This window comes from Balearica regulorum, chromosome 6, assembly GCF_011004875.1.
Source record: "Balearica regulorum gibbericeps isolate bBalReg1 chromosome 6, bBalReg1.pri, whole genome shotgun sequence".
NCBI classification, from domain to species: Eukaryota; Metazoa; Chordata; class Aves; order Gruiformes; family Gruidae; genus Balearica; species Balearica regulorum.
The window spans coordinates 41,584,691-41,607,874 of record NC_046189.1 but is presented as its reverse complement, the minus strand read 5'-3'; the positions used below and the strand labels follow the sequence as shown (position 1 = coordinate 41,607,874).

The 23,184-nt window shown below is 49.7% G+C and overlaps 1 protein-coding gene across 5 annotated transcripts in view; it reads right to left on the bottom strand.

Moving 5' to 3' along the window:
- Positions 1 to 23,184, bottom strand: part of FMNL2 (formin like 2) — a 148,048-nt gene that overhangs the window by 86,207 nt on the left and 38,657 nt on the right. The gene's annotated exons all lie outside the window — the stretch shown is intronic.

Sequence of the window (23,184 nt, the reverse complement as noted above, 5' to 3'; positions counted from 1 at the left end):
TCATTACGCAGCAGTAGCCCACTTCAAACAAGGCAGGCAAACCCAGGCTAATGCCTCTCCTGTCTTTATCTCCAACACGTAACCAGCATTTCCTATCTAAATCATCCCTAAAATCAGTTATCCGGTACAGCACTGCAGGGGTGAGGTCTACCAGCGGAGAGACCTCAAGCCAAGCTAGCTGTCACCATTCAACAGCCCAGTTCTTAGGGAGCAGCAAACAAGCCTCCAGGCGCTCCACAAGCAATTAAAAAGCTGCGCATGGGTTGCATGGGTTTGTGTCCATCGGCCTGTGAATCCAGCTACTGAATGGAGAACCCCAGTTTTAAAACAGCTCGAGCACAGTTCCTAACTTCCACTGAAAGACCGGAGGGAGCAGGGACGGCATTGTCACACAGAAGCCTGAGCAGGAAGCTCCAGCCCATGGCACCAAAACGGGAAACCTACTCCGCATACCTGCTCTTCCTCGGCTTCTTCAGGCCAGAGCTGCTGTCCTTAATTGCTGATGATAAACTGCCTCTTAATTAGTTAGTCAGGACAGTTATGGAGGAGGAAGCTGGATTCAATTATGCTTCACAGTCTTTGACTAAATAACCAAGGACCTTGACTTGCAGATCCCAGGCAGAAGGAGCTGTCAGCAAAATCAGTAAACTGAATAGATTTGAGCTTAAAAACACCCCAAGAGAGACACAGCTGAAAACAGCTATTTATAAGGAGACTCTTTCTGGAAACAAGCGTATTTTAGCCTCTGTTGCACGCTGCAGAAATCCTTCACCTGGAGGCACATTTATTTCCTACCTGTACAGCCTGCTACACACCCCAGTGGCACCTACGCGCAAGGGCATCACCACGCACGAGGGAAAAGTCTGGCTTTTTAATGTCTACGTCACTTGGGCACGCACCGCAGTCAGAGCTCTTCAGAAGTGCTGAAATGAAGATATCTTTGTTAAATCAAGCTCTGGCTTTCTTCAGCTTCCCACGCCGGGAGCTCAGCCCGTCCCTGGGATGGTAATTAGGTTAAACAGCTCATGGGCTCACACGGAAGCAGAGCATGGCACTGAATGAAAACGAGCCTGCGTGCGAGCAAAAGCTCTCAGCCGGCGTACGACCGAGATGACCAGCAGAATTAATCCCACACTGGCATCGCCAGCAATCTGCCCCCAACCTGGCGTCAGGACAAGAAGCAATGGGCACAGGTTGAAACACCTCAAATTCCACTTAAACACAAAAAACCAAAACAACAATAAAAAAACTCTTTTATACGGTAATATATGGCATACCCAGAGCCGTAGTGCAGCCTCCGTCCTCAGAGGCCAAACTGGACCCAGCCCTGAGCAACCTGCCCTGTGTCGGGGCTGAGACCACCTCAGCCCATCATCCGCTCGACTCGGTCACCACAGGAAAACTCACAGGATCTGCCGGCGACGGGAGAAGCAGCACCGACCCCAGAGCAAAGCACGTTTTCTCTGACAGACAGACCCAGAGGAAGTTTCATGCTCCAGATCACAAACAGCCTTTACCCTTAGCTGGAGTTGGCAAGGAAAAACATGTTCTTCCCAGCAATTGTACATCCTTATCATACTCACACTTCATTATCCTTATCTGCAAAAACTCAAAGATGCTATCGGCCAGGTCCCTACTACGCACTTCTGTGGCTGACGATGCCTCAAGGAAGAAATGTCGAAAAAAAAAGTCAAATTCCCATGTACGATTTCAGATATACTCGCTTTATACGGCATATTTGAAAGCAGCCGAGACAGCTCTCTTTCCAGGCCTCGGCACAGGTCCCACTGCCAACAAAAGCGACGGTTCCTGCCTGGGAGCCGTGCACTCCCTGGAACCGGCTGCGCTTCCATCGGGGCGATGTGGCAGCTCCGGTGCTTAAACGCAAGACCAGCCCATGACTTCTGCAGCTCTTAAAACCAAGTGACGGTGTCCGGAAGCCTTGTTTGAAGCATTCCTAAAGGACCTGAATTTTGGGCCCCACGCGATGCAGCGTGGCATGCACCCGGAGAGCTTTGGGAAATCTCTCCCTGGTGCTTCCCTCCTCGCCAGCCTCCCCCACCTGCCCTTCCAGCTCTTTGGGAACCTCTGCGGGATGGCCAGCGTGATTTCTGGGTTAATTTTTGCAGCACAAAGTCACAGGGGAAAAAAAAAGCACCAGAAACAAACACAGAGCCGTGGGTCTGGCCAGCACCCACCAGCCCGCACTGACACTGCTTTGGGGCAGCAGCACCGGCATCCCGCGGGGCCGGGGGAGTGACGGCGCAGCCTGCGTAGCGGCTGCCTTCCTAATGAATGCAAACGCAATCACGGACAGCGATGGCTCTCTTGGATGGCATTTCAGGACGATACTGAACGCGCAGGGGGTGTCACCAGCAGCCCATCCCCAATCAGAGACGGCCGGGCATCAGCCAGACACAACCTTTCAGAAGCCTTCAACTCCTCAGCCACCTTCAGGAGCATCATCTCAACGCCAATGGGCACCAGAGATTACTGGAAGACTGTAAATCCCAGTATTACCAAGGTTGCAACCAATTGCTCCTAATAACGCTGCTTCTGAACAGATGCTCAGCCTTCTGTCATTGAACACCACGTAGGCCTTGAAAGCAGATGAAGCAGAACAGGACCAGCAGCAGTCCCACAAACAGGATTTCACACTCCCAAAGGGAAACACGCCGTTTGATCAGAGGCGCCGAGGGTGCCGCACAGCTGTACACCACAGCATCCTCGGGACATCCACATCCTCACACCTCTGTACAGAAAGTACAAAGTAAGCACAGAAAGACTGGGGTGAAGGTTTTCAAAAACTTACCTACTTAAAATAAAGCACCTCAATTCAGATTTGAGTGGCCTGCACTGTCAGAGGTGCAACAGCATGGGTAATTCACGACTGTCCTGCTACACTGACCACAGACGGACGTATGGAGAGCTGTGACCAAATGCCTGACTTTGAACATTCAGATGGGATTTGTCTCACCTCTCTTTAGATTTAATTGACCACGTATTCAAAAATAACATCAGTGGAGAATGAAGCTGAGGCTGACACGTTGGGGGAAATGGCTACAAAAGGAACTTCAGCTTTTCTGATCGTGCAGACTCCAGCCCACCCCCTGGGTATGTCTTTAGGCATCAGCTGGAATTCATACATTACAAGAATGAGATTGGGCTGTACGTTGCTAACGTGAATTGCAGTCTTCCCACAGTCAAGTTACTTTCCATGTCATGCATGGCACTGGAAACTCCAGCAAGCATCATAAAGTATGTTTCAAATAATAACCGTGTATTTTTATAAAAGATAACAACTCCTGGTCCTCACGAGGAGCAGCGTGACCTACCAGATCGCTCAGTATTTTGACTATTTTCATTAACATTGCAAGGAGGGGATGGGAGTAGGTCATACAGGCAGGTGTAAAGGAAAACTCCTTCTTACCCCCAGTGCAGCCCTTCCTTCGTGCTCGACAGACACTGCTTGAAATTCCCAAGTGCAGAGAGAGCCTTCGAGTGCCTGCAGCCCCAGGACTGCTGCGCTGCGCTGGGCTGGTGATTCCCTGCTCAGGAAAGCACCTATGCCAGCCCCTCCGCAAGTGCACAGGGACTGCCTGCAGCGTGAAATCGGGGGGGACACACGTGGAACTGCCACAGAGCAGAGGGAGCACACTCAGCAGGCGCTGCAGCACCACACCCGTGCAGGATGGGTGCGCAGGCAGCACCGGGCAGCCTGCCTGAGCATCCCCAGACAGCCCTGCAGCAGAGGGCAATGCCGACGACGGAGGCTGGCTCCGCTCCTAGGAACAGCACACAGCAGACCCACACTGAGCGCTGCACGGGCTAATTAGTCTTCCTTTTCTGCTAAGCTAATGAGGGTGGGAAATGAGCACTGCACTGTCACTGTGATGTCTGTATTTCAGGAGGGCTGATGTGAAAGTTTTCCTCAGCTGAGTAAAGGACCAGGATAATCTTCTTCACAGCAAGAGGAGACAGTTTCTCGCACCTCCATGGGCTGGCGTGGGAGACAATCAAACTTCTCTCTCCATGTTTCAAAGGATGACAGTAGTGAAAAGCAATTCAACATGCTGCCCTTATATATAGAGAGGATCGCTTAACCCCAGCAGCGATGAAAAGTCCTGAATCAGAGACATCCTTTCTTAATCATGCATGGATGGATGCCCAATCGAGATGATTTTTGCCCCGACTGAGCTGGTGCACAGTGAGAGCATTTGGGGCTACCAGTGAGGAAATCTATTAAACACAGCGTTGTGGTTTGATCCTGGCCGGCAGCTGAGCCCCACGCAGCCGCTTGCTCGCTCCTCCCCACTTGGGATGGAGGAGAGAATCGGAAGAGTAAAAGTGGGAGAACTCACGGGCTGAGATAAAGACAGTTTAACAGGTAAAGCAAAAGCCGCGCACAAGCAAAGCAAACCAAGGAATTCATCCCCACTTCCCATGGCAGGCAGGTGCTCAGCCATCCCCAGGAAAGCCGGGCTCCATCACGCCTGACGGTGACTTGGGGAGACAAACGCCATCACTCCAAACGTCCTCCCCTTCCTCCCTCTTCCCCCAGCTTTACACGCTGAGCATGACGTCCTATGGTATGGAATGGGGTCACTGGGGTCAGCTGTCCCGGCTGTGTCCCCCCAGCTCCTTGTGCACCCCCAGCCCACTCGCTGGTGGGGTGTGAGGAGCAGAACAGCCCCTGGCTCTGGGCAAGCTCTGCTCAGCAGGAACGAACACAGCCCTGTGCTGTCAGCCTGGTTTCAGCACAAAGCCAAAACACAGCCCCGTACCGGCTGCTGTGGAGAAAATTAACTCTACCCCAGCCAAACCAAAGCTCGCCAACCAAACCTGACACAAAAACGGCAGTCAATTTTAGAACACGCATCTTCGTGTTTGCCTTGGTCGGTGAAGTCTCTGCTAGCTTCAAAAGGCCAATGGCTCCATCCTAATATGCTTTTGCATAATCCATTTTATTTCCATGTTTCTCCGATTGTATTTGAGCCTTCTAAATAATATAAGATAAAGGGACACCTTTAATCCCTCTGAAATGTCTGCATTTCAAAGGAGCTCATGCCGGTCTGTACGAGCACACAGCTGCTTTGCAGGTGGACACCCTTCGCCAGACCAACCAGGGGAGCGCACGGCAGCCCTGGGACACTGCGATTTCAAATGTCACCCACAAAAGACATTAGAGAAGTAAGAACCCAGGATGGACCGGTGAAAGGAAAGGCAGCAAGGACAACGCCTGGTTTCCACAGGCTTTCTTTGAACCTCCTTTGAAAATTATGTGGCATCAACACCAACTTTGCCCGAATAATGATTGTCAAATTCGGACAGGACCAGGACACGGACTTTTCCTGTACTTTCAGCAACTACTTGGGGGATCTGAGCTGATACACTGGACTTAAACAGCAGTTTATTTTATATTGCTAAGGAACAAGGCTGATTTGATGGACAAGGATTTATGACATGAACTCCTCACAGTTCGAAGTGAGAACAAATCCTTAAATTTGAGCAAAACAGTGGAAGCCGATGAGCACATCAGACTCCAGTAAAAATATGTATTGACAGCTGAGTTTGGTGGGATGGATGGATGCTGCTGCTGAGGATGCAGGTGTATCAAGAAGGGGGGACACCAGGCAGCAGCTCTAACCACCTTCACAGCACATTCCAACAAGGGATGGTCAGAATTCCCTGCCTTTCAAATCTACACAGAATTCAAAGAATTCAACCCAAACCCTCAGACCCAAAGTCACCTAAATGCTGGGGAAGTTGAGCTGCATCTCCAAGCAAAGTAGTCATCTTCTGTTTCTCTAACCAACTAAAATGCTGTGATTTAAACATGATCAACATCAAGGAAGTGGTTGAGCTAAAGTCCTAAAATTTACACCACAGGCCCATCTTCCCAAATGTCACCCTCACCAGAATATGCGATTTTCTGACACCGACTCTGCTCACGCTCCCAGGCTGAGCGCAGGGAATGCCAGTGAACCAGCAACGCAAAGGACACAAATGCTTAAAAAGCAAGTTTTTATCCAAGCCCAGAAGTGAAACGGTGACGCGTACAAACCCATGCTCACTTCACACAAGCGCTGTCAGTCTACAAAGGATCCACAGAGGAACGAGAAGAGTGGCTGGGACTGCTCCAGCCGGGAAATGGGTCACCGAAACAGGACTTCGTTCACGATTAAAACACTGCATAGGAGACTAATTAGTCTCCTCAGAAGGGCAGAAACCACCAGCAGCAGCATCAAGCTGCAGAGCAGCCACCTTTCCTGCCAGCAAGGCAAAAGAGGAGCAAAACTCACGTCTGCAATCAGAAAATAATTTGGCAGGGGTGTTGCTGATGGGACCCAGCCACCTCGAAGATCAGCAAACACCTTCACGGCCCCAGGAGCTCTGGGTGCTGGAGGTCCTGCCTCCGACACCCACCAGCACCAGGGCCACAAAGGAGGGTGTGTGGCCCTTTGCAGAAGGCAGGCAGGAGCCTTTGCCCACTGGCAATGTTTACGACTCGCAGTCATTAGTCAGGAGTTTGGCACAAGCCTTGAAACAAGATTTACATCCCCTGAAAGAAATACCAGCTCGCAGGAGCAGCAGGAGCCTGAGCACCGACCCCAGCATTCCCCAGCACAGGAATTTCTCCCTGCAGCTGGCACATGCATTCACTTCTATGCCATGCCAACTTAGGAAGGAGGCTGTTTTTAATGGGAAGGGACAAAATTTTGCATGGATAAAAGATAAAATACTGCGTGTTCTAGGGGCTTAGCACACATCCAGGCTGATCCGTACTGCAGCACCTGTGCGTTCGATGTAGAGTACCTGCGCTCCCGTCAGCTAATGCAGCCTTCATTTTGCAGGTCTCTCTAATCTTTCCGTTTTGCCTATAAGACTAGAATGTAATCAAGACAGAGTGTCTGGGGCCTAAATGACTGGCCACTTCTTTATTTAAGCCAGCAAAATAACTAAAACAAATCTGGTATTTAGAGAAAAATGTTTCTCTTTTGCTCCTAGGTGGCCACCCTTTGGTGCCCCAGCCCTCCTCCGGCAGTCCAGGCATACCAAGGCTCCGCTCTGCCTCCTCACCTGCCTCTCGGCTTCCCCATCCTCCTCCCCAGCTCACGCTTCGGGAAGGAAAACTGCATCCCTCCTGGGACAGGTCCCGGGGAACGCTCCCTGCTTCAGGCTAACAGATTTGGAGGTTGAACTGCAGGGAAGATGGAGGCCAAAATGTTATTTTTATAAATATTTGCAAAGCCTAATTAACAACGGAAATATTCAAAACATTTTGTTTCCTTGTAGCAAGTGGCAATCGAAACCGTTGCTAATGGTTTCCTTGCAGCACTTGAAACCCAAACAACCAGAGCATCGCCCGCACCCTGCGCTGAAATGCAAACCCTCCATAAACAAGTTAAAAGCAAGAAGCGGACGCTGAACCAGCTCCTCTGTCCAAACACAGACAGGAAAACAAGCACAGATAAAAGAAAAAATTAGGACCGAGAAAAAGGAGCGGCGAAACCGCTGTGCCGCTCAGAGGCAGGTGGGTGGCTGGAGCGCTGTTGTGCTTGGCTGTAGCACACCCTTTGCGAGGCAGATGGGAACACCCTCACCCCAGATGGACACACGGCTCCGACGGACCATCACGGAGCAGGAGGCCGCATGGATGTGACAGCAGTGCTCGGGCACCGCATCCAGGGCAGTCAGAGGATGCCGGCAAACCAAGAGACCGGTGCCACCGGCTGCCATGCTGTCCACTCGCCGACACATAAAATAGGCGCATGAGTTGGGTTGTCCTTCAAGCCGCCCTGCAGGAAAAGAGGATGGGAAGAGCGAGACACCAGCACCAATGAGGTTTACCCCACTTTCAGGCCAATTCGTGCGCTCTACTAAGTACCCAACACTCGTTCAGCACCCACCACTACTGGCCATGGACAAACACACACTTCTTCACAGGCACCAGGGTCAGCTTCTCCTGGTTCAGAGTTTCTTAAATGAACTGGTATCATCAGCAAAGCTATGACCAGGGGCAAAGCTCGGACCCCCGAGGTGAAGTGGCAATCCTCCACCAGTCCTTAAAAACACCAGTGGGGCACAGGACACCCTCCTGCCTCGGTAGTTCCTCCAAAACAACCAACACTGTTGCTGCTTCAGTGCCCTCGTGACACCAGACCTGGCAGTGCCATGAAAACTATCGCTTTTCTCAATTTCTTGGCTTGATTTCCCGGTGGAGCTGGAGCTACAGGGTACGCTCACCTCTGCGCTGGCTGCAGCGGCTCCCTTGCAAAACCAGGTCCTTGCTACCAGGCTGCGGAGACACCGAGTACCAAGCAGCTAAACAAGAATATAACGCGTCCCCTGCAAGCAAATGATACCTTACGACTGCTTCGCCTGAAGGAGCATCGATTTCAAGCCGTTTCCTGATTGCAGCTAACCCTGAATGTCCTTGGGCCAGGCAAGAAGGAATTGCCGGCTATCGTTTTCCCCAAAATGCCCGCTAGCCAGGTCGTTAGGAAAAACGAATGTACACGTTTGGAGGTAAACGCCGTGATTTCACAGCCAGTATCTCCCATTAGCTGCAATTCATACTATTAAAATGGGTAGGTTTACTGCTCAGTCAGACAATTAATACCAGCTTAAATTATGGGCTGTTGGTTTAAAATGAGACAGAAAGAGAGCATTATAAAGCCAGTGTGAAACCCTCCGCGCACCACATCCATCTTAATTCCTCTCCGCAGGAGCAAATGCAGGATCTGGCTGGGTAATGCCCATCCTAACGCTTTGCCAAGCCAAACACAAAGCAACCAGAGACGTTATGGCGCTACAGGATTAGAAAAGATGATCAAGTCCCAAATCACATAACTCAAACCATCATAATTAATGCTTCTTCCAGGCAGACACATTCACTCCCAAGACATCGGGGAGCTAATGGTCAACAGTCTGCAGCAAACAACTTCCAGAGCAGTGGCAGGGACCCCCGAGCAGCGCTCCCCTGAGCAGGGGAACCTCCAGTTTCCTGAGGGCATTCTTAATATTGTCAGAGATGTGGCTATACTCATTTGCACTTGCAAATTCCTTCTGCTAGAGCTGTAGCATAGCAAATCAGAGAAGGTACAGTGAGAAACAACAGTTTCCAGTCTTTCACCCCGCAGTCTAAATGCTGTGCTTGCAGCTGAGGAAGGACATTACATGCAAAAGAAGAGCCTGCGTTCCCCAAAATGACAAAGAAATATCAGACCACATGCAGGATCAGACACAAAAGGTCACCCTGGACAAAAAAATACCCATCTGAGAAAGAGGAGAACAATACAATGCTGTTCTGTAATGTATTTCTTGCATCTCCCTTTGTGCCTGGGCTGTGAAAACACCTCTCATAGTGTTTCATTAATACATTTTTAGCAAGTGCTCCAAGTTTCCAGATGAAAGGCAATCCTTATTACTGATCCCAGAAAACAAGCGATGGGATCATTTCTGGGAACACGGAGCAAGGGACACCCTCCAGACCACTACTCAGTGTAACTGGAAGCAGGAATCGGGCAGTGCCTGAGCCAGCAGACATCAGCCCCGAGAAACCGCAGCCCCGCACCCTGATCTGGCTCTTTGGGCCCCTGCTGCTGGTGGTGATTAATCAGCTTGTGCAATCGAGTTCTCCACCACCCTGAGAAACACACGCCTTTGTCCAAAAGCATTTGTCAGAAGAAAAACAGAACCACCCAAAATTGAACATCACTCAACTACTTTAAAAAGAGAAAGGGTAAGCAAGCAGCGGAAGACAGGGATGGACATCTTCATCAGCAGCAGTCTGAGATGCCTGAAAACTAATGAATGAAAAAGCCACGAGAGGGATTTATGCCATGTTTTCCGCAGTTTGACAATATTTATTCCAGCAAGACATAGTTCCACAACAAGCAGGGGCTGAGCTGACAGTAGGAGTTAAGCTACCCCCGATACCTTCCATGGAAAGATAAAACAGATAAACCACCTTTATGCTAAAAAGCACCCACTACAACCCAACCGTGACACTTACTGCTACAAACCACTCCAAAAATAGGATCATGAGTACTTACGTCTATAAGGATAAAGACAACTGCTGCACTAGAAAACATACTTTTACGAGAAATAACATAAATGATGGAATTGCACCTGAATCTCTAAATCTGACACTGTCTTCTCTTCCCCACCACAGCCCACCAGGAGCCAGCACGACTGCTGACACACGTAAGCCGTGATGATGGGACCTCTGAAGGGCAAGAGGCTGAGGACCTCCAGAACATGCTACAAAAACACAAAGAGCAAAGAAAGCCCCAGCCTGCGCCGCTACACCAGGTACCCGGGAAGACGTTTATGCTGCCAGTCCAGCAGGACCAGGCAGACACGAGGTCATTACTGCGTTCGAGGGCTACGGCAGCTCCCTGGCAGCTCCCAGCGTAGCCGAACGCCAAGGCTCCGGCCTCTGCCAAGGTACCTGCTGCACCTCCCGGCACTGCCAGCCCTGCCACGAAGGACGTGACTTTGCAATTGTGAGAAAAACCCGGTGGAGCTTTCACAGCCTATTAGCTAAGACAGCCTGTGGCTTGCAAACGAAGCGGAGCGAGCTGCGCAGCGGCCGGCTGGGACTGCAGCCCAGAGTCCAGCTGGACCTGAGCTCCTCGCAGATACACCCATGCAAACCTCACGCCAGTGAAATCCGGGCGTAGCCCTGCAGGGATTTCGGCGTTCCTGCGCTTCCCATCTTCCCTGACAAACACTGTCTCTGCAGAAAGCCAAGCATGAGGGCAGAGGACTATTTTAATAAAACATGTTTTACCAATTAGGACCTCGTGATATCCATCAAAACATCCAACACAAGACAGCACACACGTACCGGGGTTTTACAGATACCATCTCAAGCCGTGAGTCCTGCAACACTGTCATCAGAACCCCTTGAAGTCAGCCCAAGTGGGTTTAATTAATTATAGCCCCTTGTTATCCGAGTCATGCCGTTTCCCCATTTAGCTGTGTTTAAAACTTCCTTACTCTATTTCACCCTGAGATTTTGTTGCCTTGCAGCTTTCCACACACAGGCTCTGCCATGGCCATTTCCTGCTCCGAGAGGTCTAAGAGCCTCTGGGTCCCCCGCGCTGCCCAGGGAGGGAGGTGGCTGGCTTCTGCACCAAACGCCTCTGTGGGTGCTGGGCAAAGGCTGCTGAAGGAGGAATATCAGGGAATTATGAATGATGCAGAGATATTAGCCCTGATCAAAGCCTGTTATGATTTCGTTTAGCAGAAAATGGGAACCATGCTGCCCATTATTAAAACAAAACTCCTTCCCACCCAGTGCTATTCAATCAAACACAAGTTCACGGAGCTTGACTCCACGCTGGCAGCCACGGCTGTTTCTGCCCCGTACAAGGAACGACTGCAGTTATTCCACGTGTAAATGTGTCAGAGCACAGGATGCTCCTTGCTTCCACATCTCAGGCATGCTGGGGACCATTTCTGATAGTACCTCAGTAAAAATTACTAAAATGGCAAAAGTCCTTGGGCATGCAGCATATAAATGAGGTCAGGACACAACGGGACTCTGATTTCTTCCAAAGTCAGAAGACATTCCTAATGGCATTACCAAGCAGATTCTAAAACTAATTTATATTGTCTTTATTGTCACCTGATTTCAACACAGTCTTGAGAGAAAGATATTTATCAGTATTGAGCTTACTTTTGTTCTTACTGAAGTCTGACAGTCTTACTGAACTTTTAGCCTCATTATTGGTACATACAGATGGGACAGCCGCTCATGCCACCTCAAATCCAAAGTATTTTAAAGACAGGAATCCGTTTTGGCATGTTCCTCCTAATTTCTCGATCCAAGCTACACAGACAGACATCAGCGCAGCTCCAACGCGGAGGCACAGCAGCAGCAATAGGGTGCAAACGCCTCCTCGAAACACAGCAGTCAAACAAACTCCGTAATTCTCATCTGTAACATTTTAATCTGCTGCCCCGAGTTTTGCAGCTAGGCTCGGTGATGCTCAGCATCCGGAAGAAGGGCAACACAAGGAGGGTGCCCAGAGGGTTCCCGAGGCAGGACTCAGCATGGGGAGGGACCACATCCCAGGGACCCATCCTGTACACCAAAATAACCCGAGGGAGCTCCGGCTGTGCATTCAGTTGTTCTCAGGCATTACTAATAAAACGACAGGCAGTTTTCTCAGGATTCAGTAAACATTCTTCCTCTGCCAGTTATGCAAATTTCATGTATATTTATCTTAATAAACTTGGCCAGGCTTACCAACTAAAAAAAAGTGCAGCACTTCGATCGTATCTCCCTCATCTGGGCCGCTCCAGGAGAGTGGATCCGGAGCCAAAACCGCACAGACGCCTCGACGTGCCCGGGAAGCGCTCCCCTTACTGCCCTCCAACCCGACCAGGCACCTATCGCACCCTGAATTTCCAACCACCATACCGCTCGCTCCCTGACAACTTTATCACCTTCAGTTTGCATTTCAAAGCTTTCGCTTGCTTTCCCCCAAAGCCCTCAGAAGCGATTATGACATTGCTCCAAGAATCCCCGCTTCCCAGAGCCACTGCCAAGCTCACCCAGGAGGAGGGAGATGCAAAGCACCCGTGTGCCTATAGACCCTTCCTTCTCGGTCCCGTACCTATGGAGTTAGAACATCTACAAACACAGAGGGGGAGCGGACATTCCTCGCACCAAAACCCCCACTGCAGCCCCAAAATCCAGTGGGACCATTTTTGCTCTTTAATGGGAACTCAAAGCAGGAGTTCACATCCAGAAAAATGTGTTACTGCAGTGGCACAGCCCGGGAAATCCTGGCAGTCGGCAAACGGTCCTGGATCAAGAAAATACCCTGGGGACACTGAAATGGGATTTCTCTGACCAACGGTAAGACGGATCTCTGCCCCAGATGATCCACAGGAGAAGGCACAACCAACGCTCCTCCAGGCACAGCTCCCAGGACTCTTCTCCCCAGGCCGGGGCAGGGAATTGCCTGTTCAGAGGAAACGCCAGCCGTGGGAGCGATGTGACACCGCGGTGAGGGGAGGTGGGGACCAAACGCGGAGCCCGTCACCTTCCACGCTCCTCTCCAGACACTAGATCCCTCAACACCTCAGCACATGTACCTGCATGGGCTGCTCTTCCCATGGCAAATAATTCATGCTTTTGAAGGGCTCGGACTCTATCTGTGTGTTAAGTCATGACTTCATTACTCAATTCTCATGCAGAACGTGGCTTTTATTTGGAAATGTATTATATCGATTTCCTGGCACACGACATCTGTTGAAATGGGCGTTGGTATTAGCTTCCTGCCTGAGTTGTTTTAAGTCAAAGTCTCATAGTTATGCTGAGGTTCATGTTGCTAATATGTACGTGCCACAATTTACAAATAGTGAGGTTATTTTATTTAAAAAAAAAAATCAGTAATTTCATTACATTCTTAGGGTCAAGAGCTACCTGGCAATCAGTATGTTCCAAATACTCCCACGGAAGTCAGCAGAACCGGTCATTTTCCCCACCAGCACTTCAGATGAATACCATTCCCTTCCCTCACACATAACAACTCACTTCCCCGTAATTCACTTCATAAACCCACATTCACACATACGTTGGAAAATTTGACTTGTAAGATCTTCCAGATGAACCCTTTTGGAGATCCACACAGCTGGTCCCAGGGTCCCACCTGCAGAAGATGGGACCTGGGGTCATGGGGCTCCCCCTCTCTTCCTGCTGAGGGGAACTTTGCAAACTCACTTGAACGTGCTCCAGGACGAGGACATTGTCAAAGGAGGGCTGAGCCCGGCTTTCAAAGCCGGCCGCTGACCAGATCTGCACTTAAGAACCGAAAGACTCTCCCTTGGGAAAGGAATATGCTTATTTAGGTGATCACATATAGATTTAGGAACCTATCTTTAGATCCCAGAAAGTTTTCTTAATTACTGATAAAGTAGTGGCCAAGTTGTTAGTAAGAAGAACGACCCGTGGACATAGAGCAAGAGCGGAAGATCCATCTGACGAGATGTATCCAGAGACTCGCCATCCACTGCTTCGAGGCTGAGTGCTCGGGTAACTCCTCCTGCCCTCTACTCCTTCCAGCCAAAGTTCCTCTTAGCCCCAAAGCTCTGGGGCCCAGGTTAGGAGAGCCCAGGGAAGTCCAGAACTACCGCACGTTCCAAACACAGACCTTACGCATCTTGCTCCTAGTCCTAATTCTAACACTATTTCTCAGCTTGGTGGCCTAATCCCTACATTATTCTCTGCCTCCAAAAAACATCTTTAAAAGAAACAACAGCCAAAACCCCTAAAATTCAAATCATTAGCAAATTTTTCACCTCTTGAGAAAGCACCAAAGTGTAAAACTCCACGTAGGTACTGCAATGATGTAGGTTACTAATTAAAACATTAGCAGAGAAAAAAAATAAAAACCAAACACCCTTCTTAAGATTCCTCCTCTTTAATTAGATTTGTTTACAATAGCAATAGTATCGTTCTGGAGATATTCTGGGAAGCCTCCTGCCAGAAGTGATTTACCTTCCTCAGTGGTAAAGGTCAGGCAGGGTGCAGATTTAGCACTTTCATGGACATCTGCTGATGCATCCGGAAAACAAAGGAAGAGGCAGGAAAGGCTGGAGTCAGCCAAACCCTCCAAAATATGCTATCGTACAAACAATTTTTTTTTTTTTTGTGTATCCCAAGAATAATAAAGTAAACTTGGCTGGGTGTGGTTTAGTGCTTATTAAAACTGGCAGCTCGCTCTTCAAATTCTGCTTTTTGTTATTGCAAAATCAGGATGGGACTGAACGGTGATGTCAAGCTTTAACGTGCTCGGTGAGCCCAGGCGAGCAGACAGTGTGGGTGTAGGGGAGAGGTGCAGCCAGGGCAGACGCTCGTTCCAGACTCACCCCGAGAGCCTGCGCTCAACAGGAGCCATTCGGGAACTAGGAAAAATCCCCATCGCCGCCTGTGTATGAAGAATACAGATTAATTACAGCAAAACAAGGGAGTACCTCCAAATAAAGGATAATTGTCACTTGAAATTGTTCACATCTGTTGAATGCCTTTCATTCTTGGATCAAAGTTCTTTATAAACCTGAATCAATTAAGCTTCACAAAGCCTATGTGAATCACACACCATTTTATTAATATTTCTTCAAGCAGAGCCTTCTGCCAAACTGAGTTTGAGAGGAGACACACTAATATTCCTTTGAAGATTATTTAGTTATTCAGGATCACCGAAAGTTCTACAGGATGTTTCAAAAAGTCCTCAGTTTACACCGAACGCTATGAAAACAGAGGATAGAGCAATGGGACCAGCACACAGAGTTTGCCTCGTGTGCTACGACGGCACCGTTTATCCAAGTAACAGGAATCCACCTGAATCGTAAGAGTAACGCCCGGCAGGCTCCCAAACAGGCTCAGCAGAAAAGCATTCCCAATAAGCCGTAAAAAAGCAAAACTGCTATTCAGAAGTACTCCAGATCCAACATCACCTTTCCCTCACAGAATGCATTTCCTCATTCCCATCACAACAAATCCCAATCATTTGGTTTCTACCCTGTTAAAGAGAAGTGCAAGAAAAGCATTCCCATTTTCACGCAGTTACTCCCCGTATGCTGTGTGCGCGGAGTACACACAGTAGGTGTGCTGTGTCCCAGGTGCTCCAGCAGATAAATCCTGCAAACTTTCTGACCTTCCTCGGCAGCCCGAAAAGCAAACCCGTTTGATCCAGGCATTTGGGTCAAAGAGAAGACAGAGGGGGGTTTTTTGTGTCTGACTACAGGGCTTTTATTTGGTTCTGTTTTTCAATAAAATATCAGAAAAATGATGACAAACCCATTTTAAAGTGGGAACAAAATATTTTGCTGGTTTACCATATACTAACCCAAACAGTCTGTCTGTACGCGCACACCACGCATACCCACATCCCTGCCGGGTTCAGAGCCTTTGCTCAGTGAGAATCCAGACAAAGGGACTATTTTGAACTTACACCACTTTCAACGGAAGCAGAATCTGGCCCCAAATGATTTCAGCTAGCTGCTGGTGCCATGTGTACATATTTGCAATGGTAAAGTAAACAATTACTTTTTGGACAGAAATCAGAATAACAAGTTTAAGTTAGGCTTTTGGCATCCTTTTATTTAGCTATTCATGCAGCAACAATAGAAATCCGTGGCTAAAAAATTACTGTGGAAGTGAAAACCGAGTGCAGAAAAGGTAATAAAAGCTTTTTCAAGTAAACCCATTCTTGCAATATTAAGAATATTGCATAAGGATACCGAGCTCTGCCCACCACACGCTTGTGCCTTCAGTGGCAAGGTACTGTACGTCTCCAGTACCACCCGAAGACGCCCAGCTAGGCTGCGGTGGTCATAGCCTTTATGAACGTAACCCTAAAATCCTGCCCTGGTACTGTTATTTAAAGAAAGCGAGTACCCTGCGGTGGTCACCCTGCGGTGACTTTCTGCCGGCTGCAGCAGACAGCAGGCCTGATGCCGGGCGTTCGGTCACGCCGATGCCGAGCGTTCGGTCACGCCTTTCCCAGCAAAACTCCTCAACGCACGACACAAGACCGAGCTCTCGGCGAGACACTGTTTACTTTTCCGTGCTGCCTTGGCTCCACCGAATCTTGCTCCAGGTGCTGTGCTGCTCTGTCAGCGTCTATCACAACGCACGGCGCTCACGTGAGGATTTTTCATCTAGGGAACTCCAATCTCTCTGTGCGCTTTCAGTGCAGAGGGGCCAGCACCCCGGGAGCAGGGCAGGCGATGCTCGTGCTCCCAGGAGCTCAAGGCTGGAAAACCTCCAAAGCAACTTGCAGCTGAGCAGCTTTACTCATCCATACGTGTCATTTGTGCTCTGCGAGAACCAAACTGCCAGAACCACAACCGATGCAAAATGATGCAAATTCATCAGGAATTAATTTGGCTTTTTATTATGGCTGCTGTTGCTGCTTGAGCTCATTGTTTCCCCAGCTAAGAGAAAAATATTGCTCCTGACCCAATTAAACTGTCATCTAAGATGACAAAAGGTGAGGAGAGGGTAGGGAGCAACTGGAGCAACCTTAGGCTCTTACACAAATTAATTTGAAACACAGACCTCCTTCCAAACTGGCGAGCCACTTACAACATAAACAAATGCAATATGCAAAAAGATTATTTAGCCAGCTTATTGCTTTTAGGTGTTTCAGTGGCTCATCAGAATAGATTTACATAAAAAATTACAATTTCTTGGGTTTGATGCTGTGCTCTCTGCTCTCCGTATACTTCCTTTTGATGTCACTGGGAATTTTCCCTGCGTGGGATTGCAAGTCCGGCTCGTCGCTAAGGGACCTTTTCCTGCAAGACGCCGTCCAGCTCACACAGATGCAGGAACTGCTCCGTGAAGTTATGACTGGTCTTATGCAAGATGGGAAGCGGCCCTTAAATTATAACCAAGCCTGGAAATTTGTAAAAAGTCTGAGTAGAGAACTAAAATCCTGGCCGTTGAGAAGAAAACAGCAAAAAGCCCTCTGAATCTTAGTTAAGCTAAGATTTCATAGCCTTTTTATCTTCTTACTTTCCTTATCAGATACAAAAAAGTTCTCCCCGCAGTTTGTTTTGGGACTGTTTTTAATAACAGCTATTCTTGCAATAAATTCTCCTTTATTATCTATGGAAAATTCTCAGTACTCCAATACTCCGGTCATCATTTAACTCTTGGATGTGTCAGCTCTGCCTTCAAAACACACGCTACCTTCAGAAATCCTCCTCCGATGTAAAACCTAAAATAGAGCGTTCAGCCAGCGATTGCGTATAAAGCAAAGACAAATAACCTCTGGAGAGCAGGGAGCTGGCCGCTGCCACTGCCGCGCGCTCCAATTCACACAAGCCCGTCCTACACCCACAAGAGCTTTGGGTCATGAGTTCAGCCCGAGAACCCTTTCCGTAACTGCAGCGATCACGCAGGCGAGGACCGTGTGCTGTAGGAGAACAAGAGAACAGTAAATGTTTCACGCTAAAAAGCACTTTTAAAAACGCAAGAGAGCTGTACGCGGCTCCCCTTCGGCTCCCGGCGCAGCGGAGGAAGGCAAGATGAGGCACGCAGAAGCCGGCGCGCTGCTGGAGACCTGGGGATGCTGCAGAGACAGCGCAAGCTGTGGCAGCCAGAGCAGAGGTTAACAAGGCTGCGGTGGCCACCTACTTCGTTTCGAGGGTGCCAGTCCCCGCGCCACGGACTGGAGGGACCAGTCTAAATCAGAGCAAAGGGGACAGAGCAGGAGCAGGACCTGTCTTTACGCACCGCAGCCAGTCGGACTGGTTTGGGCCCACGCTAATGTGTCTGGCGTGAAACCGTCCCCGAGCAGCTCTGCTCCAGCAGCAGCACCCGCGGCCGCAGCCTGCGCAGGGGGGTGACCTGGCGGGAGACGAGCTTTCGGCAGTGACACCGAAGCTGACGCTCCCGACGAGCAGCAAGTCACCGTCCCCCTCCCCACGTAAAGGTAAGAGCAAGCAGTAGTGAAGAGGTTTTCACCGCTTCCCGCTGACGCTCTGAGCGTTTTCCAGACGTACCACTCTGGCTGCAGGTACTGTAAGCAGAAATGAATTACGTGCTGCAGCCCGGCCGTGGCGCTGGGCAGCTGCTGGCTGCGGCGGGGCTTGCACCCACCCTCAGAAAGGCCAGATCCTGCGTGCTGGATCTACTTGTAAAGCACCTTGCAGCTGTGCATCAGGCCACCCTTCCCCAGCACTGCTGCCAACAACCAAACAGCAGCTGTCCTGCCCTCCCTCGGGTTCCCCGTTTCCCTCATCTCCTAATCCAGACTGATGAAAACAGTTCCTATTGATTTCTCTTACATATTAATTGTTTAAACTCTCATTGCTGTGACATTTAGAAGCTATAATATAAAAATGCAATGCCGTCCTCAGTGGGAAACAGGATTGTTGCCTGCACCTGTGAACCCAACGTATCTAACAACAAGCCTATCCGGGACGAGGTACAAGGAAGAGGAGTTCATAGTTTCATTATAACATTGCTTTCACTTTCATCTAAGAGTCCCTACGTGCACGTTCAAATATTCTCCCAGCTAAAAACCTGGCTGGAATGGATCTGGGGGTGGCACAAGCCCATCGCAGGTCTGACCCGGTTTCTTTCCCCGAAGGAGGCAGACTCCCTGTGGTCTCCAGCATCCTCCGTTCTCCCACGGCAAGCCTCGTCCCGCCGGCACGCACCGTGCTCCACCGGCCGCTTGGCCACAGCCGTTCGGGTGGCCGAGTGCCAAGGCGGGCTGGCATCTCACCCTGAACGGGCTAACTGGGGTCCTCTGCTTCCCCAGCTCTAACCCAACTGATGGAAACGGTACTGCACTGCTGAACCTGCTCGAGTCACCGTGCAAGTCAGTGTAAGAGCTACCCTGCAGAAAAAGCTGGTCTCTGCTGGGAACTATTGTCATATTGGTGTTTTCTTTAACCCAGCTCCATTTTGGGGGTTCGGATCCCTCCTGCCCCTTTGTGCTGGGCTCCTGCTGGTTGTGCACCTGCGTAAAATAAAAGATTGGCATCCATGAGTTTAGGAGAGGGGAAAAAAAAATGCATGAAAAAGGTCCTGATCTTCCTTCTGACAAATTTACAGTAACTTGTTATTAACTCCTAATTTGTTTGAGTTTTCCCTCTTTCCCTTACGCTCTCCCCTTTTTGGAGGATTTCCTGAGACCACCATCTAGCTCGCTCTGTCACTTCCCCAGAGAAGTGGGTTATGCCGGGTTGGGAGCAATCCAGCCCATTCAGCAGCAGCCATACCACATACCATGCCATACAGCAACGCTCACTGCGGTTAACGTATGGCCTTAGGAAAGACATCTCCAGGTAGTAAAACAGAAATTTAAAAAAGAATCATAATTTCTTCAGTGAAGTTTTTTGTGCATCTTGCAATACAGGGCACAGGTCCCCCCACTGCGGGGCGAAGGCAGCGCTGTTCCTCGCAGCCCTCGCGTCGCAGTGAGGTCAGACCAGCTAATTCTCAGAGGCGGCCAAAAAAATAGTGATTGGAAACATACGGCAGCTTAACGCGGCTCCCCTGGCCTTAAGCGGGCTACGGATGGCCGAGCACGGCAGCTCTCCTTCAGCAGCACATGATGGCCACGCTCTCCACCGGAGGAGCTCAGCTCACCCAGACACCGCTTCACCCAAACCCCCCCACCGTGGTCCTGTCCGACCCCAAAAACTACCACTCCACAAGTACCATGTACTTTTCCCTCTTGGTTAAAAAAATCAAGGGGCAACGATGCCGTTTGCTCACAGGTACGACGCCCCACCACGCAAAGTGACAGCGAGAGGGGCCTGGATGAAACAAGGCAGCTCTGTTTTTTAGTTTGCCTCATTAATGACGTCAGCACAGAGCGCTGCACCATGGCCCGGTCAAAGGACGAGCAGCCAGCGGAGACAGTCCCGCCCGCGTCCAATTTTCGGAGCAGGAGAAGCTTTGCTGCGCTCGGGCTGGTGATGACTTGCATGCCACGGGGCTAGGGGCCACGGACTCTGCTCCATGGGTGTAAAATATGGCGCAAGATGTCCCTCGGGATGGAAACTAGGAAAATAACACAGGTTTCCTCCCTACTACATTTTCCATAATTTGTTATTATTTAGGAAGTATAAACAGGGGGGGGGGGGGAGAAAAAAATCCAGAAAAAGAAAAAACAAAGAGGAAAAGCAGAAAAATAAAAAAAGGGGAAGGAAAAAGGGAAAAAAGAAGAAAAAAGGAAAAGAGAAAAAAAGAAAAAGGAAAAAAGAAAAAAAAAAGCACTCTCTCAAAAGCCCTGGGTGCGTGCCTGCACTGGAGCTGCACAGCAGAACCGCTGCTGACATCTGTGCCACGACAGACAACCCAAGATTTCATTTTATGATTTTAGCAAAGGCCAGGGAGGGAAATCAGCAACTTCCGCGGGCATCTTTCATGTGTTTTTTAATAAAAAAGCTGCACCGCTCGTTAGCAGAGCTGATGGAAGCCATCTGAAGGCAACCACATCAAGCGAGGACGGCTGCAGCTGGCAGAGTCCACAGCAGAGCCACGGACAAGGGCCAGAAGAATTGAGACAGGGAACTTCTCATCCCATGATGGAGTTACCTGAGCCACGCCGTGACCAGCAGCCCAACCTCACGCAGAGCGGCCACGTGCCACGCGGCTGCTCCAGACGATGGACATGAGGAGAGGCAGGGACACCCACGTGCCCCCCGCCCCTGCAGTGAACGCAGGATATGGATGCAGGTTCTGAGCATAATGGCAAAATTTTCCTTATTTTTGTCATTCCCCTTTGACACGGAGCTTCCTGCAGCAGCCTTTCATGCATAAACAGCATGGGTTTAAGCACCTCTGCAGGAAAATACTTTTTCTTTAATTTCCTACACTTTTTTTTTTTTCTAGAATATAAAGGGACAATACACACCACGTTCCTCCTTCCTTCCTTGAGCAGTTCTGCCACACTGGGGTCTCCACTGAAAACTAGGTAATTACTGGAGAAGAAAAGCTTCCATGAAGTCTCGGTTGCTTTCTGTTCTTCAGATTCAGTAATTTTAACAGCAACAATCCACCATACCACTTACAGACTATTTTATGTCCTTTTATTTTTCATAGAATTCAATAGCTTTCAGGGAAAACAGAAAACATTTCCAGTACTAATTCAATAAAGGCATCAAACTAGATTACAGCGTCTTCAATAATTTTAACGTCTTCTTTCGCAGATGCTTGGTTTAAACATCTGCTTATGACTACCCAGACAGCCTTCTCACAAAGCACTCGGGAGCTTCAACGCAGATGATGTTGAACTTCAACGCAGATGATGCTGAAGCTGACAGAGTGCAACAGAGAGGATGGGGGTTCACCTCCCCTATAGACTTGCCCTCCCCATAACAGACGTACGCCTCTGAGGTCACGGTCCTTTTTGGCCAACACGGAGAAACGAGCATGTCCAGCATCCACCTCCCCCATGCAAAACTAATACAGTCAAACCTCTCGCAGCCCCGAGCGCCTGTTTCTCCTCACGCTACAAGGGGCTGGTTCAGATGTAAACAACCCCATTATGACTACAGCGGGAGAGGAACGCCCTCCCGTTGCCCGGGGTGGGCAGTTCCCACCAGCAATTACAGCCCAGCTGGAAGGGCTCAGCAGCTACCATGATCGGATGCTTTGAAAATCCGGTTGTTCATTTACTACTTCAATAGGAGCTGAGCTCTTTTGAAAATCTAGTCCTGACTAGCCACTGAGCTTCTTTAGAAAACTGGTCCTTAATCTCTCCACATCTTGGTTTCCTCACCTTTAATTAAAAGGTATTTAATATATAAAACTCCTCCACCGGGGCTCCAGCAGGCAAACTCCACTCAGTTTCCCTTCCTGGGAAGGATTGTGCAAGTATTACCTTCAGTGATACGCACAGTGGCATTGCTCACAAATGCACGCTCCCCGAGAAGAAAGCCAAGGGGCATACCCCACATCGCTCTGTCTACGGGACTCTTCTTGTTTCGTGGCCATTGCACAGTAAGACCGTAGGCGGCAGAGTACGATGCTCCTCATCCCTGTGACATTCCCTCAACTCCTCATCGCACCCGACAGACGGGGAGCAGGAGAAGGTATGCGTGTACCCGCCGGTGGTGGTCACAGGCAGCTCCCACAGCAGAGCCGCAGGGAGGACAAACCACAGCCGAGTTAGGAGGCCTGGGTAGTGCCTCCGCCAGCCAGGGAAATGGAAGCAGATATGGATTAGGTCACTAATAAAACAAGCTTTAAATTAATCCCAGGGGGAATATGCATCCCAAACACAAAATCCCTGCACGTTCTGGCACAGATGAAAATCTCTTCCCAAGAAGAGCCACGCAGGAAAAGGCAGGGATGGAGGAGGGAGGAGGGGCTGGGGAGACCGGTTAGCCCTGGATCCCGCACCGCAGTCGTGCAAGGTTGCCTGCACCAACGCTCGCAGTCTTTCGCTTTCTCAGGCATAAAAATCGCTACATATTTGAACTAGAAAAAGAAGAAACGATAAACAAACACATACACACACACACACACACCCCCCCCTAGCCTACCAGCATGTGGAAAAGTGCCTGTGACTGAAGGCTGTGCACTTGTCTGGGGGAAGAGTGTGGCCGTTGTTGTCAGCAGTGACCACATCCACTTGGCAGGAGCCGCAGCACTGAAATCACTTTCCCCCGAGATGGGCTGCGCCGGCA